This window comes from Eubalaena glacialis, chromosome 7, assembly GCF_028564815.1.
Source record: "Eubalaena glacialis isolate mEubGla1 chromosome 7, mEubGla1.1.hap2.+ XY, whole genome shotgun sequence".
NCBI lineage: Eukaryota > Metazoa > Chordata > Mammalia > Artiodactyla > Balaenidae > Eubalaena > Eubalaena glacialis.
This window is the reverse complement of record NC_083722.1, coordinates 97,357,021-97,383,864: the sequence shown is the minus strand read 5'-3', so window position 1 is coordinate 97,383,864 and position 26,844 is coordinate 97,357,021. Positions and strand designations below refer to the sequence as shown.

General features: G+C 36.7%; 1 non-coding gene across 1 annotated transcript; it reads left to right on the top strand.

Moving 5' to 3' along the window:
* Window positions 1–4,824: 4,824 nt before the first annotated feature.
* LOC133095870 (U6 spliceosomal RNA) lies at window positions 4,825–4,928 on the top strand. Its single transcript, XR_009701725.1, has one exon. It is a non-coding gene; the product is annotated as a U6 spliceosomal RNA (small nuclear RNA).
* Window positions 4,929–26,844: the final 21,916 nt, after the last annotated feature.

The following is a 26,844-nucleotide window of genomic DNA, read 5'->3' as shown; positions in this document are numbered from 1 at the left end:
CCATTCTCCTGTCTGACACTTTATTCAGCACATTTCCCACTCTACAAACAATCCTAATCTATCAGGCATCACACCTTTGCATGTGGGTGCTGGAGAAAGACTAGATACTTATGTCACATGAAAATTTGATTGCATTAGCCTTGAAAGGTGTGAATTGCTCTCTCACAATGGAGGAACACCATGTAAAATAAAAATTCAACTATTAAATCACAAATGAAGGGGAGAAAAGGAATTCTTTCATGAATAGAAGCAGAAGGTGAGAGATTGGCCAGTCATCTGGAAAAAAGAGAAGAGGTATTAAAAGATGGGGGATTTTTTAGCTTTTACCCCGGCCTGAACCATCATTTGGTATCATTCCCAGAGTAGGGCCATTGGAGGAATACTGCCTTTTGGCAAAGCCCCGTAGCTAGTGATATGGCATCACTCCTAGAAAAAATTGTTTAGCAGAAGAGCTGTAGTTTTGGAAATGGCATTTCAGTCTATCAGTTCAGAATAGTCACAGATCGACAGAGGTTTGCTGGCCAACTGCTATAATAAAGGAAAGCCGGATGTTCCACTGAGGGATAAACCCTCAAAGGCAACCTTGGAAGTACAAAGCAGCCACCTTCGGCTCAGATATTAATCAAGCTAAAGAAGACCATATTAACTCTGAGGAGTTAAAATGACAGTCGATACTCCTTTAACCTGTCCTTTAATGTGAGAACAAACGACATGTATTAAAAATCAAAGGGCAATAATTCTGGAACAAATAAAAAGATAAAATCTTGTATTTCATTCTGTTAATCATTAATATGTGTGATCCACCCTTAGGAGGTCATGGAACCAGATACTTCAACTGGATTCTAAAAGGGCTAGCTAATGTTATGGTCATTAATAACATTATACTTATATAGCTAAGACATTGCTTGTATTTTGTCAAATCTCAGGCTTCAGGGCATTTGTTGATTTCTTGTGGAGATCAGAAAGATTTCCTATCCTCCAACCAGAAACGCCCAACTGACAATTACGGCTAGCTCACTTTCCTATTGGTGATTGCTCTAAAGTCCTAGTCAATCAAATTTCATCTCAAAGACCTGTGAACTGGGTTATAGAATGAATTCACATTTATTGGGGGAAAACCCTGGTATTTTGGGAGGGTGGGAATTTCATCTAAACCTCTCTACTTCCAACATAATATAAAATCTTTTCAATCTGATAGGGACCTCAGATAAAATATTCTCCTACAACTTCTTTTTATATTGATACCTGAGATGGGTAAGGTTCAGAAATTTTCTCAAGGTTGTACAACTGGTTAGTGGCCTAGAAAAAATTGAAAAATCTCCTAGTTTTTAATCTTGTATCATTTTAGAATATGACAAGACACTGCCATCTTGGAAGATAATTTTATTTATTCCAATTCTGCTACAGCAAATAAACATAGGCTGAATAGTGAGATGGTGAGTGATACCACAAGAATAAGGGTATCTGTCTCTGATATTTACAGAGACAAATAGTTTAGTCGAAGTAAAGGACTTAGTTTATCCTTTTTGCCTGTCTATTTTGTCCAATTGATTTTGGACAATAGGTTTTACCACTGTCAACATGAAGTAAACACGTTAGAGAAAAAGGAGAGAACCAGTGGCTCTCCTTAATATAAGACCTTGTGGCAGGGGACTTCCCTGGTGGCACAGTGGTTAAGAATTCGCCTGCCAGTGTAGGGGACACGGGTTCGAGCCCTGGTCCAGAAGGATCCCACATGCCACAGGGCAACTAAGCCCGTGCTCCACAACTACTGAGCCTGCGCTCTGGAGCCCGCGAGCCACAACTACCGAGCCCACGTGCCACAACTACTGAGCCCACGTGCCACAACTACTGAGCTTATACTCTAGAGCCAGTGCTCCGTGATAAAAGAAGCCACCGCAATGAGAAGCCCGCGCACCGCAACGAAGAGTAGCCCCCGCTCGCTGCAACTAGAGAAAGCCCGTGCACAGCAGCAAAGACCCAACGCGGCCAAAAATAAATTAAAAAAACAAAAACAAAAACCTTGTGGCAGGATGTTGTTTGCTCCCCTCCCTTCTCCTGCCTCACCCCCAAATCTGTTCCTTTTTTTTTTTCTTCTTCCTGGGCACATGGCCACCTACCAAAAGACTACATTTCCCAGTTTCCCTCGTGACCAAGTTTGAACCCAAGACTAAGTTCTCACTAAAGCGACATGAAGAGAAATGTAGTTGGCAACTTCCAGGTCATCTACTTAAAAATAATCTAGCTTCACAGCTCTTTTTCCTTCTAGCTAGCCTGCAGTGGTAAAAGTTTTATGTTGAAGATGACAAAAAAACACCCCTTAGCCTGAGTCGCTGGATGACTCCATGGATTGGAGCCCACTTCCTACCAGGAAATGACTTTATCTCTTCTTTGAGCCAATGTCTTTTGGGGTCTCTTTATTATAACTATTTAACCTTTTCCCTAACTAATACAATTGTGATCTCTGTCATCAGAATGATTTCAGAACAGTAAAGGAAAATAAGAATGGAAGCTGCAGTGGACAGTGCTATTTTTTTTTGTTTGCCTGGCATTTATCTGCATTCATAGAGCTCAACCAACTTTAGAGAATAACATTCCCCTGTGTTTATACAGCTGAGTTGAGGCTAAGTCCAATGCTTCTTATCTACCTCTGGTCCAGGTGACACAGGCACGAACAACCAATATTTTCTATCCCTCTGATCAGAGCAATGAAAGGCAGATTCAAAAGGAGCCAATGAGAGACCTACCTTGGACTCACTCCGAGCAATGGGGAGAAAAACTGAGGATTGCTCAGCAGGCATGAGGTAAGTGAGGCTGCTTTTTATCAACACTTAGAGCACGCCTGAGAATGAAGGCACCGCAGGGAAAAGAAAAGGAGAGAGACAGTTACTTGACATTCTTATTTGAAGACTTAGATCTTCAAATAAGCTGAAAGTTCATTGTTTATTAAAAGCTGAAACTGGAATACATCTTGACTCTGTAGCTAGGTGAGTGGAAAAGTATCTTACATAAAATAGTTTGCATTGGTTTCCTGTTTCTTGTGATCGAAATCATTTTTATTCATTATAAGTGCCCAAGTAAGATTATTCTCTTGGGATAAGTTGTTTAGTAAAAGGGATGTGCATGGCAATAAGTCTTCCTTTCATGAGATCACCGATCTGATTGGCAATGACCCCATGAAATACTCTGTCCAAAGGATTCCACCCTATGTCTGAGTTCAGCAGGAAAGGACAAAGTGATCTATTAATGATGCCTGTCATTGATATTATACAAGAAATGATTCTCATGTGCCATAGGTATTTGTCATCCTTGTTTTCAGTCATTCTTAAAGTTTGGCATAAATCTAGATGTATGTGGACTTTACTTTTTTTAAAAAATTATGACATAATAGTACATTCTTTGGGGGCACATTTTTAGCTCTTTTAAAAAGAGCCATGGACCAATTAGTCCTCTCCATGTAGTGTTTAGTGGCCATAATTCGTGCTTTCAATTGACTTTTTTCCTGCAAAATAAACAAATTAATTAGCAGAGATGCATTTAAAGCACAAATTGCTAGTATGTTATACTGTGTTAACAGAAACCATAACTCAATTATTTACAGTCATTGCACTGGATTTATTTTCTTTCAGGGGTTAAATGAGACTTATCAATCGATTTTTTCATGTTGTTTTTCAGAATATGATAAACAGACAATCTCAGTAAGGCATTCCAAACCCTATGCCACAGTACAATAAGCCCACAGCAAGGATTCTGAATCCCCTGTTTGACACAAAAGATTTGCCTTATCGTATAGGCATTAGTTCTTCTATCTTCCGCTATATCTTTTGTGTTTCTCACTCAGGTAGTTTTTTGCCAGCTCATGCTAAAACATTTAAGGGCACAAAACTATAAGCACGAGTTTTACATAACCCTTATATTGCCTATATATAGTGTTTCCTCCAAACAAGCAAAATTTATTGGCTCATATTCTTTTTCCTATTGCTCAGTCCATCGCACCAATACAAATGGGAAACACGTTTAAAATTTTTCCTATCTTGTATAAAGAAGCCAGCATAAAAGTTTCCTAAAATTAAGCAGATTTTAATATCCTCAAATATAAGTAAAGGAAGAAATTTGATGATGAAAGTCTGGAATATTCCAGGGTTCCTAAAATATTCTGATACAGTACCCAAAGAAAACATACATGAATTGACAAGTACAATGAATATATGCAATGTAGATAATAACGAACAACCATAGAACATAAATCAAAGTAAATAACTTGACAATATTTTGGCTAATGAAAATAAACAAAACAAAACAAAAAAGCAAAGCCCAAATATAATTGCGTTACCCAATTTTAGGACAGACGCCATTTTAGACACCATTAATTCATGCAACCATTTTAGGAAAAAATAATTACATTATGTATTACTGTTTTAAAATTAAATAATAAAATTAGCAATTATACTCAATAAGTTTAAGGATGTCCATAAATTTGGACCCAGGATTTCCAATTCTACGGCTCTATACAATGTAAATAACCTGAAATACAGGTAGCTCAATATGCCCATAAATACTCAATGATAAAATTAATTATAAATACATGAGAACATAATTACTAGGTTGAATTATATGAAATTGTTCCTATGTCAGTCCTGCAAAGATGGTGATTTCACATTGTTCAACCTGAAAAATTATTCTGCAACCTTATGATGATTAAACAGTCTAAAATTATATTTTTAAAGGTTTGTAATATAAGAAATTCTTTCCAATGTAAAGTTGTGGAATCCTAGTTATGGTTCCTTTCAGGACCAACCCTCCTGTAGATAAAAACTGTAAAGAGTGCTCGCTTCGGCAGCACATACACTAAAATTGGAACGATACAGAGATTAGCATGGCGCCTGCGCAAGGATGACACGCAAATTCATGAAGCATTCCATATTTTTCTGTTTAAAAAATTATATATATGTAGAACAATTGGGGGGTTTGAATACTCATTAGATGTTTGGTAATATTAAGGAATTATTGTTAATTTTTTTGTTGTGATAATGATATTGTGGGTTTGTTTTTTTTAATCCCTATCTAGAGATACATGCTGATATATTTAAAACAAAATAATATGATGTTGGGAGTCATTCAAAATAATCTGGGAGGAGGGGTGAGTAGTAGCATTATTGTTGAAACAAGATTGTCTGTGAGTTAACTGTTGGAAGCTGGGTGACAGGTCATGGTGGAGGGGGTCCTCAAACTCTTCTCTCTTTTGCTTACGCTTGAATTTTCCATAATAAAAACTTAAAAATAAAATAAAAACAAACAAGCAAACAAAAAAACTGTAAAGAATGGATAGAATATAAACATAATAACTGAAAGCGCTGGAAGGTTTCCCCAAACAGGCAGATGCTGGAAAGGGTAGAAACCCAGAGGAAGGAAACAGCACTGGATGAGTTTCCTATTTTATAGCTTTTAACCAGAGGGCAGGACCCAGTCTGCCAGCTAGATCAACAGAAATTTTCCAACCTCAAACAGAGAGACAAGATTGGAGGGAGAAAAATGAATGCAGCTTCAAAATACTTAATATGTGTATAATTGGAGTCCCAAAAGAAGAGAGAAAGATGGGGCATAAAATATATTTGAAGAAATAATGGCAAAAATTTACCGAACATGATGCAAGTCAGAAATGTATAGATTCAAGGAATTCAGCAATGCTATAGCAGAATAAATACAAAGAAAACCCCACCTAGGAGCACAGTAATTAAGCTGCTAAAAAACAAAGAGTAAAAGAAAACCTTGAAAGAAGACAGAGAGAAAAGCAACACATAACATACAGGTGAATAGCAAGTTTAAAGTGCTAAAAGAAAAAAAAAAAAAACTCTAGAAGTCTAGATCCAGTGAAAGTATTCTTCAAGTATGAAGGCAAGATAGAGATAGTTCCAGATAAAATAAAACTAAAGAGGGTTATCACCGTCAGAGCTGCACTACAAGAAATGTTAAAAGTAGTTTTTAAGGCTGAAGGGAAAGGATAACAGATGAAACTAAGATCTTTAGAAAGAAATAAAGAAACTGGAAATGGAAATATGTGGGTAGATGTAAAAGACTATTTTTTTCTTCCAATTTATTTAAAGTATACGTGACTGTTTAAACAAAAAGCCCTAGCTCTTACTTCCAATAAAACTGAGACAATTCTCCCAACTCAAGAGAAAATGCACATTATCACACGTACAAAAAAATACCATTTCATATATAAAGATATGTTTCAATAATTTATATTCCTGAACAAAAATATAGCATCTTTCATAATGTAGATTTCATCCAGGGTTTTATTATTAGCACAACTACAAAGCTTGCAGAGATTTTACAGAAAGATCAGCCCAATTAGATAAAAATGAGAATCCTCTTTTCAGATCTAAATTTTGCATCATTATCTCTCTAGGAAGAGATCATTAAATTCTGATCTAGTCACAGGGCTGTTTACTGATTAGAATGCAAAGCACTTAACCATTTGCATTTGAAAACAAAGTGGAATATATATAGCTAGTCCACTTTAAAACAAAAGAGCTTAAAATTTATCTAAATTTTAATGAATTGCTTAAGAGGAAGTACAAAACAACTCTCTGCCCAGTATAGTGTGTTTTTTCTATTATGCATGCTCAAAGGAAGACTCGTTTTGGTGGAAACATCTAGGGCTGATAAACTGATAAATATCTTACACACAAGGTAATTAACAACAATTCTTGTATACCAAACATGTTTTCTTTGCTTCATCCAATGAAAAATACATTTTGGGGAAACTTGTTTCTGTTTCTCAAAATTAGACTGATGTTTATTCCAGGACCAGATACAATTATTATGAACCAAAAAAATATTTATCTTAACGGTATTGCAACCAATATCATATCATGTCTGTTCTTTCATGCAACAATTGGCTATCATGAGCAGAAGATATTTTTTATTTTTCATAATTATCTAATAATCAGAAATTATGAAAGCATAATGTATAATGCAATTTTTGTGAGTTTTCAAGGCACAGGTAAGTATTAAGAGTCCAGTTAAAAAAGAGGACAAGACGGAATAAATAAAAGTAAGTTTGTTTTATATTCCTAAACATTTTTCTTTATAAAATAAATATTTGGAGGATACCATGTTTTTAACACACATAAAAATACAACAAATCTAATGTACATACAGAAAACACAATTTTCCACTAAACGCTACTGAAATAAATTGCAAATAAAGTTTTTATAAACTGATATTATCTGGCAGCCTAATCATGTCTTTAATTCACACACTCACTCCAAAATTTAGATATAGTGAAAAGATCAAATGCTCACCAAGGGACTTCCCTGGTGGCACAGTGTTTAAGAATCCGCCTGCCAATGCAGAGGACACGGGTTCGAGCCCTGGTCCGGGAAGATCCCACATGCCGCAGAGCAACTAAGCCCGTGTGCCACAACTACTGAGCCTTCGCTCTAGAGCCCGCAAGCCACATCTACTGAAGCCCGCGTGCCTACAGCCCGTGCTCTGCAACAAGAGATACCACCACAATAAGCCGGTGCAGCGCAATGAAGAGTAGCCCCCGCTCGCCGCAACTAGAGAAAGCCCACGCACAGCAACGAAGACCCAACACAGCCAAAAAAAAAAAAAAAAAAAAAAAATGCTCACCAAGATATCTAATGAAGCATAATAGTAACCTTTTGAAAAATTTAAAATGCTATTGAAGTATTTTCATTTTGAAAGTAAGTTAACATATTTACTAGGGACAAATTGCAAAGACTTACTGACTAATTCTTACTCAAATGATTTAAATATCAAAGACTGTTGCCCGATTTTGGAGGTGATAGCTGGCAATTAAACTCTGTGAAAGTTTGTGAATAAAGCAAGGCATATGTTCCACACTTGACGAATTACACACATCCATTATAAGATCTAGAATAGAAAGACATTCCCATGCCAACCTTCAACCCTCAACAAGAATTTATTCAAGCCATAACTCTACACTGATGACAGAGCAAACCAACATAAAATGGGGACTTTACCAAAGGAATTGTTTATAGAAGGTCAGAAGAGGTTTCCCGTAAAAAGCTGTAGAAACCCAACTGTTTTGTTCTATTTTATACTTACCATAATAAACTCCTATCCTTTAAGTTATAGAATTTTCTCACCATCATGTGATCTAAAATGTAAGGTGAAATGGGCCCTTGTTGGAATTATCTCAAAGAGGGAAAATAAATATGGTCTCTGAAATGGTGACTGCGGTTTTGTTCATATCCTTTGGCAAATGAATTAGCCTCCTTGGGAATTGGTAGTTAAATGTAATTCTGGTCGTGGAGAGCATCACCAATTTTGTACTTACTTCCATCAGGAGGTGTAATCTTGTATATTTGTTGAAGATGGATGACTTTGTGCTCTTGATTCCCCAGAGACTGAAATTCTGTAAAAGGGTACAGAAAGTGTCATTAAACGGGGCATCTACGGTGCACATTAAACTCAGAAAAGTGCATGATAAAGTCAGAAAATAACAAGCCTAAAACATGAGCAAACATTGCTTCCCTAAGTAAGCAGGAGTAATGGAGAGAGACAGAAAGGGAAAAAACATAAATCGCATAATGCATACTAAAATTGCTTCATCTAGAAAACACATTTTTATACCTTTATTTCACATTCCTTGAGAAATAAATAACCCTATCAATAAAATATGTGGTATTCTAGGGTCAAAGCGGTAAACTGAACTTAAAAGGATCATTCAGATTTTAAAAGGGAATTGGAAAATAGGCATAGGCACATAATTGACAACCAGATGCTTTTGTGAACCTTAGACTTTGCGAGCATTTCGGAGGCCCTCCAAGTGAAGAATACAGTTCAATTGTACAGTGATACCATTGTTCATATAAATTATCTTAGGAGAAAGAAAGAGTCTGTAATGCTACCTGAATCATTATCTAACACATATATACATAATCTGCGTATGGGAAACATGTAACATGGAAAACTCTCTTTGAACCAGAATAGTCAATTTTCTAATATTTGGAATAAATGGAACTTTAGTATGTTTTAAAGACCACCTTGAATACCTTATGGAAGCAATAGCTCCTTTTTGTATCTAAAGTTGGAGAGATTCACTGCCTTCATAACAGCCTAATCCTTACCAAGTGATATCCTGTGGAGATGTTCAGTATCTGCCATAATAGGGATTCCTTTCATCTCAAATGTAGCTCTGATAACAGTGCTGCTTACAGGATACTCAGGAACTGAATAGAAGTGGAGCATCCTGCTATGAGCTGGAAAGCACAGGCAGGATCTTCACCACTCTGCCAGGCCAACGCCAAGGCTCCAAAAACAAAGGGCTCTTTCCTATTAGAGGTACACACAACTCATGCCAGGTGCAATGCATTCCCTAAGGCTCATTTGTCTTCCCTCCACGCATCGACGTGGTTATAGTTCGATTTGTCCAAATAGCCATTTCATTAAGGCCCTCGGTAAATACTGGCTTGGCATAGTAGCTGGCCAAGTTTAGAAACAAATATATTTTATTCTGAGAGGTAAACTATTTAAAATAGCTCCTTGGTCTTTACAATCACAGTATTTGATCAAAACAGCAAAACCACCAAAGTAGAGCCAAATAAGATGTTTCCATCTCAATTGATTTTTTCTCCCGATGGGGAAAACAGGGGTGATGTTCATATATAAGCATAATTCCGTAGAATAATCAAATTCTTAATCATTCTGAAGACTGTATCTCAGAATTATAATCAGTTGATTTTGTTCTCTAATTTTACAGCAGTGGAGATGACTTGGCTGGTGTATCTACAGACTTTTTGTCTTGTAACAAAGCACCACATGCATTTTTAATAAATTAGCCTTGATTTGATAGTACTGAATGTAACCATGGAACAAAGTGACAACATGAATATATCTTCATAAAATAAAGTGATCTGAAAATTCCTAAATCATTTGCTTCAATCAAAGAAGTTATATTTCAGTAAATGATCAAGTATTTGCTGAATACTTATTATGTACCAAAAATAAAAACTCTGAAATAATGCATAGTTCATTCTTACTCCACTTGGGACAATGCAATATATAAATGGGGATAAATTATAAAATTGGCCTTTATAAGGGTCAAGCATACAGGAATAGAGGATCATTGTAAGATTTTAAGTTATTTTAAAACACTGATTCCATCAAATTTTTCCCGTACTCAAAAATCTAAAATGTCTCCCCATCATGAATAGGAGGAAGTCCACATGTCCTGGCTTATTACTAGAGGCCAACACCAATCATACTCAGTCTTACCAGCACCACTCACAAGCACACAGCCTATGTTTGTGCTGGGATGTTAAATAAACTGATTCCACAAAGACCATAGCTCACCCATGACCTTGAATCACCATAACTCTAGACGACCCATCTTGGCTCTTAACATGTGTGGCCTTATTGTCACAATTATCCTTTCATTTTTCATTAATAATAATAATAATGACAACAATAAGTGCTAACATTTATTGAGGGTTTATTATAGGTTTGCCACAGTGCTAAGGTTTAGATGTGCCACCTTCTAATTTGTACTTACAAAACATCTCTCAAGGATGTACGATTATTATCCACATTTTACACATGAGAAAATGAGTCATGGAGAGGTTAAGCAAATTGTCTAAGGTCATAGAAAGTGATGGAGCCACGATCTTAGTATAAGACAGTTTGAGTCCATAGTATATAGATGTGATCAATGCCTAGTGTTCCCCAAGAGAAGGTACTTTTTGAAAAGCCAGGAGTTGTCTGATATTTCATGTATCACTCACAGTGAAGCCTGCAGACTATTTGGCCCATAGTAAGGCCTTAATGATTGTTGAATCGATGCATGGATGGATAGATGGATGGATGGATGGATGGAAGGACAAATGGAGAGACACTGAGGGCAGGAATTAATTCAGGGATGAGACCTGAGGTTCTTTTAAACAGATGGTGAAGATAGGATATTTGGCACGAAGGACAGGATTTGAGAACCGAATAAATATGAGAGGAGAAGTGGGAGAGTAGAACATGACTTAAACTTTGTAAGACTGGGAAATTGAAGCAATGGTGGCAAGTTAGAAAGATGAATCAAGTTTCAGACCACATATTCAGTTTGGTTTTGGACATGCTTTGATATGAATAAGAAACTCATGGAAATATCAGCTAATCATAAAGTTGCAAATGAGAGATTTTGAAGCATTGAACCTAAGGATTTTGTTTTGTTTTGGGGGTTGTTGAGAGTTGTTGCTCTGTAAGTGTTCTCGAGAGTGGGAGCTGCGGGGGGGGGGGGTGCGTGTGGAAGGGGTACGGGAATAAACCACATCCACCATCACATTTTAGGAGTCAGAAAAAGAAAGCCATCAAAACACATGAAGAATAAAGTATAAAAAAGTAAGAGAAAAACTAAAAAGTACAATGCCATGAACATTACAGCAGAAAAGTATGTCAAGGAAATGGTATTTAACAATATCAAATGAATAAAGGGCTTTGGAGCTAAAAAAAAAAAATAAAGTAACTGTTGACTTTGCTGAAACATTGGTAGAATTATGGTTCTAGAAATCTTATTTCATTAAAAATCGGGTTATTGAAAAAAAATTAATAAACTGTTTACAAGGGCTTACTAGGTACCAAAAACTGAACTCAGTGGTCTATATAGACTAACATTTAATCTACACAAAAACAAAGCTCTGAGTTTGATACTATGATTATGCCAACTTTAAGAATGAAGATACTGGGACTGAGGGTGAAGTGTCGAATCCCAGGGCTAGGGAGTGAAAGATCAGGGACTCGAACTTGGATCTGTGTGATTCATATATGCTTTATTGCACCATTTGGCAGATCTAATTAGAAGAGACAACAATATCTCAAGAAGGCACTTATGATATAAAGGAGATAGACCGGTATAGAAGGATAAAGTGGAGATGACTGGTAAAAATAAGGGTGAATATGAGATTCCTCAGGATTTAAGAAATAGTGAAATCAAGAAAGGTTATCTCTACAGGCAAGAAAAACCAATCCTTCCTCTAAGACAAATCAAAGTTAAGAGAAATTCACTATAACATCTAGCTGTGTTCCACCACTGTCTTCCCCTTGTCACTTTCTCTTTTCTTTCATAACCAGCTCAAGTAGTTACCTTTGATTCCAAGGCCAGTTTTCACAAAGTAACTTTGTTCTCTCCTGCTACAAGTGATACTCCCTGTGGTCTGACCAGGTAAATTCCAGCACAGCAAAGCCATATTTTGATGTTACTGCTGGGCAGTCCCCTATGCTCACTGTCTATGCAAAATTATCTGGGCATGAGACTGAAATTCTTGCAAAATAACAGATTACCTAATATGCTGGATGAAGGGTCGCCAAACCAAGGCCTGTAGGCCAAATCTGTCCTGCCACCTGTTTTGTAAACAAAGTGTTATTGGCGCATATTCATGCTCATTTGTTTACATATTGCCTATGCATGGTTTTGTGCTACAATGACCGTTGAGTCATTTCGACAGAGACCATATGGCACTGAAAACCTAAAATATTTGTATCTGGCCCTTTACAGAAAATTTCTCAACCCCTGTCCTGGACCTTTGGGATTGCCAGCAAATGTTTACAGTGTTAATAGTAAATCCCCAAATCCAGATGGTCCTCTAAGTTATCTAGATAGGCATATATACTATAACAACCTAACTACTCCTTTTTCTCCTTTTCCATTATACATAACTCTGCAAAATAGAAGTTTGGTAGGCCATGAGGCAGAGACTACAAGTGTTAATCAGTACTCTATTCTCCTTTTGTTCCTGGGCATGCAGTTGAGCTAGTTTTCTCAGGATCCCTTGCAGCTGGGTGGAATCACGTGACTGAGTTCTGGTCAATGGAATACGGGAGGAAGAAATATGTGCCCCTTCCAAGGATGGTCATAAAACAATCTTTCAAGTTTGCTCTCTTTCCACCTTTGGGGCTGAAAGCAAAGGGGAAAACAGCTGTGTTTCAAGAGAGGAAGAACCTGGGCTCTCTGGATTAACTTTTAGAGAAGAGACACCTAACCTGGAACACTTACAGTGAATTTATATGAACAAGGAACAGATTCTGTGAAGCCACTAGGATTTTGGAGAAGGGACAAAAATTTCGTTATATCAGCAAGCATTAATTGCTCTAATAAGGCCCATAAGATATAAGTTTTCCACCAGATAAAACGATAGTATTATGTTTTTAACCTTTATAATATAACCATCAGATCATTAGAAAACGGTTATTAATGATCTGATTTTACAAAGCCTGAGTTACGGTAACATGCCCCTGTTAATACTAATTATCTGCATCTATCTAAAAATGCTGTTTCTATAGTCTCTATTTCTGTGAGTGGCACTGTGTTAGTTTGCTAGGGTTGCTATAACAAAATATCACAGATTGAGTTGCTTAAACAACAGAAATTTATTGTCTCACAGTTCTGGAGGCCAGATGCCAATATCAAGGTGTTGTTAAGTTTGGTTTCCTCTGAGGCCTCTCTCCTTGGCTTGCAGATGGCTGTCTTCTCACTGTCTCCGCACCTGATCTTTCTCTTGTATGTGCACATCCCTGGTCTCTCTGTGTGTCTGACTTTCCTCTTCTTATAAGGACACTAGTCAGATTGGATGAGGGCCCATTCTGAGGGCCTCATATTAATTTAATGACTTCCTTAAATGCTCTATCTCTAAATATAATCATATTCTGAGATATTGAGGTTTAAAGCTTCAACATATGAATTTTGGAGGGGACACAATTCAGCCTATAACAGGCACCAAGAATCATTCATTATTTGACCCTTGTTCCTTTCCCCTGCGTCACCTCATATACTTGCCAAGTCTGATTAAGTTAATCCCAGAATTGTCTTTCATTTCTGTCCCTTCATCCCCATTTCTACTGCCACCGAGTCCATAACCTAATTTCTTTCAGTCTGAACTTCAGTAAACTGTCCTTCTGTATTTACTTCCCTGCATCTTCAAACCATCCCACTATCTGCTCAAAAATCAACAAAGGTTTTCAACTACGCTATGAAATAAAGATCATACTTTTAGGTCTATCATTCATAGAAGATTATGTTTCTAGCCTCTATCCTAATACCTGCTTTCATTCAAATTTGACATATATTCCCCCAAATCAAATCTGGTTTTCTTAACACTCAGCATTTAATTTCTCTACTCCTTGCTCCTGGAAAACCTGTGCTGTTATCTTGATCTACCTTAACTGAATGTATTTTTAAACTCTCCAACAGAATGCTTCTGATCTCCAAAGTTATTCCATAGAAATTCCCTTCTGAACTTCCATCACATCTTCAGTTTCACTTACACTAGTGGAACTCCATTTTGTCTTATCATTACTGTAATAATTATTACATTAGGTACTGTGCAAAATGCTTGACATATATTACCTCATTAATCTTCCCTTTCATCCTTAATATCTGTAATTCTTTTCCCCATTTTACAGACAAAAAAAAAAATGAATCTTAGAGAGTTCATTATCTTCCTGAAGTTTACACAGGTAAAAAGTGGCAGAGCACACACTTGAATCTAAGTCTGTCTGCTCTGGTTCCAGTGATTTTAAACACATAGTATATTACCTCTGCATACTTATACAGAAGTTTTTCTATCTGTGAGCATCTCACTTATGAACTTCCATGGATGTGGTCAAAGCCATTTTAGAAAACAGAAGCATATCAACTCTGTCAGCTGCCAACAAATGGCATGTGATATAGGGTCACTTTCATCTCTGCCATTGTGCTCACATACAGCCCATTTTCAATTATGGATAGAGTTATTCATATTTTAGTCACCTTTGTAACCCATATTGTCTACTACCTGGTGTGTCTTGCATATGTATATACTACACAAAATGATGCACAAATCAATTGGAAAAATGAAGAGTATTATCAATTTCAACCAAGAAGATCACCATATTCTCACATATGATGGATTGCCATCTATTAAAAAAAGAAAGGAAAGGAAAACCTATACAGAATTAAAGTTTGTGTTATATTTTTGCTCTGGATCATTTCTCTCCTCTTAGGATGTCAGACATATATGGCTTTCAAAATATGTTCCAACCTTTTTAAACAGAGTGAACAAATTAAAGTACTTACAGACACTAATTATATAAACTACTTATATTTGCTTGATAATATATATGTACATATATATGTACATATATATATTTCTCAACAAATTAGAAATTTGGTGTTATCTATATATGTAATATATATATGTACATAATATATATTACATATATATATATGTAATATATATGTAATATATATTACATATATATGTAATATATATGTACATATATATATGTACATATATATATGTACATATATATATGTACATATATATATTTCTCAACAAATTAGAAATTTGGTGTTATCTAAACTAAATAACAATGCGTATTTATTTTAAAAATCATGACCACTCATTTTACTACCATGACTTAAATCATATCTACACCAAGTAAAGTGAATAACTGAGGCAGTCATCCAAATAATTCAGCTCAAATTAACTTTAGTATAAAAATTCAAGCAATTTTCCTTTCTGAATTATCCTATTAATTGTTTGTACTCTGAACTTCACTGTATTTGTGAAGAAACAGCATTATTTCCAAATCTCTATTACTATTAAGTCTGGATCATTAATTAGTAATACATTTTCTGAGTTCAGAAGGAGATTACACATGAGGCAGTGACCATGGGCATAAGGAGTTGACTCTATCAAAAGACTAATTTTATGATCAATGCAGTAACAAAAAGAAATCTCAATATGATCATCCAAATTGATTTAGTTGAAACAACAAAACTATATCTGCATAAAGACAGTCTGAATTTCACTTTTTCCATGGTGTTCTTAGTAGGTTAGCAAGTACAAAGAGTCAATTCATGAACCTTCTTTACTTCAGGTATATTCTGGGCAGTCTATAGCAGGAAAAAATAGTCTCTGGACCCAAATTTCCAATGCCCTGTCTTAGTTTGACAAAAACACATAAGGGCAAAGATGTATGTGGGCTAGTGCCTTAAGTTCTTCAGAATGAAGAAATGCTTACAATGCATTTAGAAAGCATGTTGGTGACAGGCAAATGAGACCTAAATTTAGCTTGAACTGTGGTGAAGCGGATAAAGAGTGATTATGGCTGTTTGTTCTGATGAGGTTAGTAGCCTGGATCATGACCTCTTGAGAAAAATAAGATGGAGTGTTCTAATGGATTTTTCTTAATCCGATGTAGAAATGACATTGAATGATGGTTCTTAATTAGCATCTTCCTCTTCACCTGCATTTGGTGTGACATCCCCGCATTTGCTTTGATAGTCTGAGTAATACAAAGCTAAGTCTCAAAAGGTGAGCTCCTTCTCTCTGCACTGAGGACATGAGAACGACAAATTTAAATTGGTACCATGCAAACGAAGAAAGAGATGTTGCCTCAAATTTTCACAAGTAACTCAAATTTGTATTGCAAAGTCATAAGAATGCTGGCCAATGTTACAATATAGCACTTCTAATTCCTTTACAAAATTAAATTATTCACTCTTGACTCTATCACTCAAAGGATATACAATGTTAAAAAACACAGCAGAAAAAGTGTGGTGGATATTGATCGGTTTCAAAGGCTTTGTGCAGTAATAGCCCTTGAGAGTCTATGCACAGTAATTCATCCTATGTTTAACGATGTAAGGAGAGGGTGCCAGATTTATTTTTTCCTTACTGCCTAAAGAAACAGCCGTTGTTCAACATCCCCTCTCTGAAACAAGAAAAAATAAAAAGAATATAAGATTCTGAAAATCCTTCCTCAACTAACCTAGTGTCTGACTCCTGTATTTTGGCTAACATAGTACCTTACCGCGAAGCGTTTAAGTTTCTTCCAAGATTTTCCTGCAGGAAATCTACTAAAGACCTCGGAAAGATATAGATTGTTTGGGGGTGGTAGTTGGCTGGGGCAGGGGGGCACAAGGTGTGAGGGCTTGCTGTTCTGACCCATGTTTTAAGATAACCTCATATCAGGAATTAAATTCAACATTCAGAATCCATTCCAATTCCTTATCTTTAAAACCAATAGAGCTGGTAATTCGGAAAAGCCGGATGGATAAATGGAAAACCAGACTCTGATTTCCTCAGGAGAGTCAAGCTTGCAAATCCCTGCTGAATCATGGAAATTAAGCATTTCCCCAAACCAACCTTTTCTTTTGCCCTAGGATAACCTGATCACATTTCTTGGCTTCATTTTCTCTATTGGGCTAGCAGTAATGTGAAACGCAGAGGCCCTGTCAGACCTAAAGCCAATTTCAAAGGAAAGCCAGTTCCTTGGGGGAAAGGCAGCCATGCAAAGGCAAGATTGTGCTAATAGTTAAATCCATCTTCAAATGCCACCAATTGTCTTAAGAGAAGATGAAATAGGAAGAGAGAAGAGAGAGAACCAATATGAGGAAATAAAGCAGCAATGAGAAGGAACAGCAGAAAATGGAGACAGAGGAGAATCAGTGGAAGAAAGCAGTGAAAAACAAAAGCTCCTCCATGTCTTAGGAAATGTACTATCTATCCTGGGATCTGCAAGCTAAAGGCAGACTAGTTCTTCACAAATAATTTGAAACATTCTTCATGCTGATTTGTTACGTGAAAGAATTAATTCAAGGTGATATTTCATAACACCTTTGAAGCTATTTTACTCTGATGACTATTTGGGTAATAAAATGAGAATCACTGGGAAAAAATAGCTATTTATTTACTTACTTCATGATACTACTTTATAATATTGACTTTCAAATTCTTCGTGATTTTGGAGAAAATTTAGCTGATACATTCTGAGAATTATTAGGTTTTTTACAGTATTGGCTATTACAGTTTATTACTGTTGCAGATTATATTAAATATTGGCTATTATAGACTATGTCCAAGTATTATAAACAGAGGTGTTTGAAGAAGAAATTTCTGGTATTACATGTATGTTGGGTAAGATATTATTATTGAGAAGTGGTACAGAATAGAAATATTACTATTTAATGACCTTCCTTAACTGGTCAAATTACCTTTGAATTAACAATTCGTAAGGTGTATGAATACTAATCAATACAATGTGCATTGTTAACATGGAAATTACTTAACAGCAAGTCATCTTTTTTTTTTTACCCTGAGTGGCCATAAATTCAACACAAATTCAAATTAGAATAAAGTAACATTCATGTAGAAATTATTAAGATCATTGTTCATTTAGAAGCTTCTGAGCATAGCTTGCTTAAGTTAATTTATTCTGAAATTTTCAAATAACAAAAGGAAATATGAAGGTTTATTTTCAATTGTTTAATGAGCCAAGCTGAGTAATATGCAGAAGACACAAATCACAATTTCATTCCCAAAGACCACTTACTTCCTCATGCTTAGACCAGAGATATTAAGATTTGTAATTCTTTATCTTTCTTCGTCCCACATTTGGATTTTAAGAAGCTCCTGTTCCTTTGCTTTGCTAAATCACTGTCATGATTTAGACATCATAAGGAAAGCATAAGAAATAAGAATATAATTTTTGCTCTAGGTTTGAGGATTTAAACAGGTTCATAGGAGAGTGATAAGTAAAAGAAACAGAATTATAAGAATCCAGGAAAAAACAAAAGGCAAATGAAGATAAACAGAGAATGAGATTGCATGCAACAGAAAAAATAACAACAATAACAATTTCAGTAGTTCACGTTTATTGAGAACCTATTATGTGCAGCACACAATTAAGCAACGTGGTTTCACAAACTTTCCAGAAGAACAAACTGAGGCTGAAAGAGAATACATAACTCAGCCAAGGTAACATAGCTACAAGATTATTGAGCTTGGATTCAATCCAGGACACCAGAATGTACACTGCTCTCTCTCACCGATGGCTCTATTTCTGAATAAGATTAGATTTGGATAGAATTCATTAAACTTAATTCAGGAAAAAACACACCCTGAACTACCAGGATTCTTTATATCTTATATATTTAAATAATTCTTTAATAATGTGAAAATTTGTAATTTGTAATCTCAACTTGTAATATGGAATTCCAATTCCAGAAAATGTACAGACACATTCAAAGTTATATCCATAAGAAAAAGAAATTTCTTTAGTATTTCACCTTAAATTCAAAATATAAGCTCAGAACAGCATTAGCTATAAATCAAATTAATGAACGTATTAATAAAATCCTAATGATATTGCTGCAGTCCAGTGTGAAATACAACCCCAGAGAGTACTGTCATATTTCAAAATAAAAATACATTTTGCTAAGTTGGTAGGAATGAGATGTATATCTTATTTCATAGCTACTGTTTGAAGACCAAAAGGTCTACTTTCAGATTGAGGCACGCCTTCTCTAATGTCAGATAAAATGTTAAGAACTACGCTTTGAAATTTCAAAGAGGTATCTTATAGTTTATCATCTCAGAGTTCATTTGCTATCAGTTAGGGCTTTCGCTCTAGAAGCCTGGAGCTGAGAACAATTCAAGGTAACTCACTTGACAAGTTAGAACTTGGAAAGAGAGTACCACATGCAGTGGATCTGGTTCAGATTAAAAGACTCAATAATCAGCTATGTCAGTCCACCATCCCAGAGTACACTTTATAACACTTGAGGATTTTATAAACTTAAAAAAATTACACCTTTAAAATTTGTTTTCAGATGGAGTGAAATTGTCTCTGTCAATAATGACTTTAATATTTTCAATACTTTAAAGATCATTTTAGATTTGTCTATATATGTTAGATCCAATGATATCAAGTGCATACTTTACAAATGTACCCTGCATAGTGATATTTTGCATAACATCTGCAAACCATGAAAATAGTCCTGAAGACTCTAGGAAGAGCTTATGTGCTAAAAGTACCCAGAAAAGGAGATTTATGGTGACCTGTTGATGGTTTTGGCTGTGTATGGACAAGACAACCAGTCCAATGAGGGAATGTTTTACTTTGCATCCTGTAGCACTGTCAACTCACATTTGCAAAGGTAAAAGGGTAATGACATCAGAAGGATTCAAAGAAGCTTTGTACCAATTCATTAGAAAATCAATTTGCAAGCACAGATAGGATATCAAGGTATTGGTAACAGCCAACTCTGATTTATCGAAAATGAATCAAGCTAAATAAATACAACTTGTATCATATCAAAGAACTCACAGTGCAGGTAGGAAAAATTTAGAAATAAGAATGGATTTGATTTTTCTTCAGTTTTGAACCTACACTCACATGAAGGTTTTATTTACAAAATGGTGAAGGAGATTACTTCCGGAACAAGAATAATTCAAAGAAAGCACACATATGCTCGTATGCTTGTATACAAGTATATACATAGTTGTATATATGGATGCATACTTCCATGGAATTTTCCATGCAAACTTCCTGGAGTTTTCTGGCATTTTTACTCAGTTTTTCAATTCCAAATTACCTGCATTGAGGATGAATAGAATTTAGATAAGAAAGAAATTATTAATATAATATAATATATAATATAATCCAGTGGTGGGAACACTTAAACAAATGCATATAGATGGGCATAATTGTAGCTTGTTTATTATACATTGAGAACAGTGGGCCATCCGGACTTAAGGAATGTGTTGGAGAAGAATGGTAGCAGGAAGAGAGGCAGTCAATGATGAGTATTCAAAGAGAGGCAAAGGAGTTTGGATTTATATGTATTTAGATGTGGGAACCTAGCAAGGATTTGAGCAACAGCAGAAATGGCATGGCTCCAGAAATGTGACCTTCAGTAGTGAGTAGGATGGATTAGAGGAGAGAGACGAGCTGGGAAATAAGCTAGGAAGATATCGCAATGATACAAGCATGATTGTGATATGGTGGCCAGATGGGGTTGGCGGGGGGTTGGTGGTGTGACACTTCAAAGACAGAATCGGGAGAACCTGATGTCTTTACCGCCCACATACAAAACCTGAACTAAGGATTCAATCTGGGCATTGGGAAAATTGGGAGAAAAGTCTTTGTATAAACACCAACTGTGTGATCTTGGGCTCATTATGTTTTCCCTTGAGATTCAATTTCCACATCTGCAGATAAGGTTATCAGTAGATGCTTTTTCTCAGCTCAGAAATCTATGCTTCTACAATACAATACACTGAAAGAGTGGCCAGAGTAAAATGGACTGGAATGAGATAAAGAAAAAAGTGGTAAGAATGGGTAGTTGTTTGTATATAAAACATAATAGAGCACTTAATATGGATGAGGAATTGTGTTAATTATTTCATATTTATTATCTTGTTTAGGTCTCATAGCAAACCAGTAACTCAAGAGGTAGATAAAGGAACGAACAACAAACCAATAGAAATACTTGTCGAGGGAGGCAGCAAAGTATCCTCTGGGGAAAGATGGGCTAAACTGACAGGGTAGAAATCTGAGGGTGTTCTGGAATGAAGCAGTCTCCATCAAGTCTGGCCCAAGTGGCCTGGGGTTCAGTTTAATATGAACTCAATGATATCTCTTATTTATTTAACTCCCAGTGGCCCATCTGAAAAGAAAGGGCAGTGACACCCATCTTAGTCTACATTTACCAGCAGGCTGTGAATCTTCTTCTTTTCCTACTTGCCAACCTCAGACCACTAAATTCCTATAGCTGCCTTGTTACTAAGCCATTTCAGCATCAAATGCATTCCTTTTTGGCCTCTCCTGACCAGGAGCAAAGTAGAGGACAATTGTTTAGGTGACATTAACACTCGAGCTTAGATTAATGATGCCAAATCTGATTTATATTGTCTTTCCTCAGCCATATGATCTAGCATTCTCTGTGCCCTTTCACTGCAGTTGCACGTTAAGCTGCATGCTTTAGAGGTTTTCTGCAACAACTCCCAGACCACTTTCCTAATCAGTATTCGCCAGTATCTTTCCTTCCAGCAGAAGCACGTTACTTTCTTCTCCCTTTGTTCTTATGTTTATTCTTGGAAGGTTTCTCAGCATCAACTTTTCAATTTATTAGTCTGGTTTCAATAATGACCGAACATCCTATAAAAATATATATTTACTTTGCTTGATAGAAAAATACACCAGCCTGTTTATAGGAAAATTACGAGGTAGAATTTACGAGGAATGCCTAAAAATAAGACATCTTTCTTCAACTGGGTAATCAAATATTGACAGAATTTTTAAAGTTTTAAGATTTATGGTGGAATCTTGTTTTAGGTCTTATAATAGATGACATATTTTATCTTACTGCGTGTAAAGTCATTTTGGTCAAAATATGTATAAAGGCATCAGTTTGTTTTGGAAGAGAAAGAATGAATGCATTATGAAATTGTTACTTTATTTTTCTTTAAGCTCTGGTATGTAATTTTTTAAAAGGCAACTAATTGCAAAATGTTATTGAATCAATCTTAGATATAAGATTTTCAGCTTATGTATTTTCAGCTTTCTTGACACAAAAATGTGGAAAGCTTGATGAAAATCAAAGAGTATGAGATGCTGGTTAAACATAATAATCTTTTCATTCTGGGCTCACAGACTGTGCCACAGAGAAAGCACAGGCAAACAAAAGCATTAGGCCCCAGGCTTCCAAAGGAGGAACAGACAGGATTTCAATCCGTGGGTTTATTCAAGTGGTGGTCACTGTGATTCACTAGCTGAATTCTGGCTCTAATTGCCATTACTCAGAGTATGCCTATTTATCCCCAGACAGGACAAAATGGCTGTCTTTGTAGCCCAGCTTTACAGCAGCACATTTGCAACCATCAACACTTGCAATTGTTCTTTATTCATGCCTCTAAGAATACAAATTGCACTGAATGGTGATAAATAGCAAGATAAGTAATGCTTATGTTTTAAATCAATCAGGTTATGCATTCATTCATTCACTCATTCATACATACATACAATATATATACTAGACATGGTGCTAAATGCTGTGAATAAAGAGTGAAGAAAAGCAGACACAGTCTCTACCTGCAAGGAGCTTACGGTCTAGTGGGGAGGGGGGTGGGAAGAGGCGATGTTAGTCAAAACATCACACAAATGACAACTATGACATAGGCAGTGAGGGAGAGGTACATGTGTACCAGAGCCCATAAGAGGAGAATACACACCACAGTCAAGAATCTCGGTGAAATTGTCCCAGAGGGAGTAACACAGCACTGTGATAATGTGAAACAAGGGAGTAAATTAACAGGGTGAAGAAGCAGCCCAGGCAGAAGAAACAGGATAGGTAAGCCCCTGGTGTGAGGGGAGCTTGATGAAAGGAACTAAAAGGGCAGCTTTGTTGGAGTACAGATTGAGAAGTTTTGTATCGCAATGAGAATCCAGTTTTAAAAAGAGTCCTCTGGGCCATAACATGGAGTTTTGTTTTATCCTGTATGGAATGGGAAAATATTAAACTGTTTCAAATAGGGAAGGCATAATCAGATTTGCATTATAAAAGAATCACCCTGGCTTCAATGTGGAGAATAGATTATAAGAGAAAATCAGAAAATCCCCAGTACTCTTCATGGTCTGCAGTGCAAACAAGTGATGAGGCAATTACATTCCCATTTTGGCTGTACTGAAATTAGAAAGATGGCAGAGAAGATATACTTGGACTGAGCTGACAGGTTAGATTGTGACCCAAATGCTCCGCAGAGCATGGTCTGATTTTAGAAACCTAATGAGGTTGGAAACAAAGTTCTCTATCAACCTCTTCACTTCCATGACCCCCAACTCTGGTTCAAGTCACCATCATATTTGCCTGCATTACCTCAATCACTGTCTAAGAAGTCATCCTGCTCCACTCTTCCCGATTCACTCTAATCTCAATAGATCATAGATCTATTAGATCTAATAGATCGCTCTTTTGCTCTTCCAATGGCTTCCATCTAACTTGGAGTAGAGGATACATTTGTCACAAAATGGCTTTCAATGCCCTAAGACATCTTCACAAGCTCTTTTTCTTATCCTGCTGTTAAGTCTTTAACTTCATGTGCTCCCCCCGCCGCCATTCTCTTCTCTCCAGCCACGCCAGCCACCTTGCTGTTCTTTGAGTAGGCATACTCTTGCCTCAGGATTAGGACCTGCTATTCCATCTGCTGGAGTACTCTTCCCCCCATATCCACTTGGCTGGCTCCCTCATCTCTTTCACCTTTTAACTCAAATGTGCCTTTCTCACAGAGACCTAACATGACCATCCTATTGAAACTTGCAATGACCCCTTTCCTCAAGTTCTCCCTAACATCCCTCTCCAACCCACTTTTATTTTTTTTCTCCAACCATGCATTATAAGCATAGAAAAGATGACTTGCTTTATTTGTTGCTTTTATTTCTTATCTGTCCCTTCTCACTAAGATTCCCTTTGGGGTTTTGTTGTTTTCTGAGTCCCCAGCGTCTAGAAGAACGCCTGTTGCCTCATGGGCTTCCAGTCCATACTTGTGAAACGAATGCATCTCGGGCCACTGTCCAGTGCTTCTGTCCAAGGAGTCCAAGCAGGAAATTTCTCTTTCAAGCATTTTGTTGCTAAAGCAAAGCTTATTTATTCTCTAATTAGACAGTGTCCTCTCCATATCAGCTACTTTTTTAAAAGATTCATTTCTTCATTCAAGTTGTATTAATGCAACAAGTATTTACAGGGCATCAACTCTGAGATGAACTCCATGTGCTATGCTGGGAATATAATCAAAATGTATAGGTTTGGCCCTCAAATATCCCAGTCCAGATGAGGGCTTACATATAGGTCACAGGTGTAGAGTAGTATGCAAAGTGTTATTTTCAAGGTCAGTCTGTTGCTCCTGGAGAACACTTAAGAGTGCTTGGGCATTTAGGAAAGACTCTATGGTGGAAATTATTTTGATCTAGGCTTGTAAACTGGCAGTCAGCAGGCTGATTCCAGACTGAGGTTGTATTTAATGTGGCACATAGAATATTCTCTGCCCTCATCAAAATAAGCAAATGAGTATATCCATATATACACTATGATTTTAAAATGGGACACTTCATATTAAAATCTGGATCCCTTATTACTCTAGAAAAAGAATCTTTTAAGGAACTAGAAGATGTGATAGCACTGTAGCCATATCCTTCATGGCAGTGATGAGATTAAGCTGATCATTCTGTTTTTATCAAAACAAGAAGACAAAGAAATGATCAAGAATGGAGAAAATATTAAGAAAAATGGAATCAAGCATATCTCTTGTTGCAAGTGTCATTTCTACGTGTTTAATAGGTAACTACCAGCACATTCCCCTCATTTACATTATTTCCCTGGTCCCTGTAGGCATCTGAGATTGTATAATGTGATGTAGACCTTGAAAGATGAGTTGGGAAGGACATTGCAGGCAGAGAGAGCAGAGAGGTAGAGAAGAGGATGTGAGCTGCTGGAGAGAAGAGCGTGTAGAAGAAGTGGTGGGGAGCAAGGCCATAGAGGAAAGCTGTGGCCAGATTATGAAGGTTCCTTTATGAAATGCTAAAATGTTGAGATTACCCTGTGGGGGAATAACTGAGGCAAATGTATTTTTCAAGCTGTCGAATGAATTATTCATTAATCCTGTTACACTTGTGAATTAAAAAGGAATAAATAAAACTGAAAATGAAGATCTGAGGGATTTTCTATACATTTAGCTCCATGAACTTGAATACAATTCTTTCAGCTGCTCAAAGCTGTTTGCTACTTTCCAGTTCATGAGTATGTTGTAACAAGTTTGACATTATGGGAAATACGACCTCCAGAGGAGTTTTTATATTAAATTTATTGTACTAGCATGAATTCATAATTTTATTTATAAACTTCAATTAAGATACAGTAAAGAATAAGATACAAAGGAATGTATGCACCATGTGCACACACGAATGACACGTATCCCAAAGCTATAGTCAACCCCAGGCTCCCTTGCGGCTCCCGCACTGAAGTTGGAGATGAATACCCACCACCCGCCTCCACTTCCAGTTACAAGAGTCTAAGTGACCCAGTTATGGCCCAAGAGACATAAACAGAAGTCTTCCAGGGGGACTTACGAGAAAATATTTGCTTTCTTAATAAAAGGGAAAGGCATGTCTGGCATAGACCCTCTTTTTCTTGTTCTTTCTCCTTCTTCCTACCAAATGCCAGCACGTAACTGCCATTCTGCTCTTTTCTTGGAAGCCCTGAAAATATTCAGCTACTGAAGCCCTCTCCGGCTTCTCGTTATGTGAGAAGGATAAATGTCTCTTTCTTTAAGCCAATTCTCATTCCTGGTTGTGGTAGGCTACTTCTAAGAAGTCCCTCAATGACCTCATTTCCTGGTATTCAAATCCTTGTGTAATCTCCTCCTCTGGAGGGTAGGTGAGACCTAGGTACTTGCTTCTCAAAAACAGAATACACCAAAAGAAAAAAAAAAAATGTCAAAAGTGATGGGATGTCACTTCCAAGATTAGTTTACACTCGACAGTAAGTTCCATTTGGCTCTCTCTCTTGCTCTCTTGGGAAACCAGCTGTCATATTGTGAGGTTCTCTTTGGTAAAAACACTGGTGTCTCTGGCCAACAGCCCACAGGGAATGACGCTACCCAACAAGCACATGAGTGGGCTCAGAAGCAGATTTTCCCCCATTTGAGCCTCGAGATGACTGCAGTCTCAGCTGACACCCTGATTAGTCTTTTTTTTAAAAAAAAAAATTTATTTAATTAATTTATTTTGGCTGGGCTGGGTCTTCATTGCGGCACTTGGGATCTTTTAGTTGCGACATGTGGACTCTTAGTTGTGGCATGCATGTGGGATCTAGTTCCCTGACCAGGGATCGAGCATGGGGCCCCTGCATTGGAAGTGCAGAGTCTTACCGAGTGGACCACGAGGGAAGTCCCCACCCTGGCTAGTCTTAGGAGAGAACCTATGCCAGAGGTACCCAGCTCAGCTGCACCTAGATGTCTGACCTGTGAGATAATAAAAGTTTGTTGT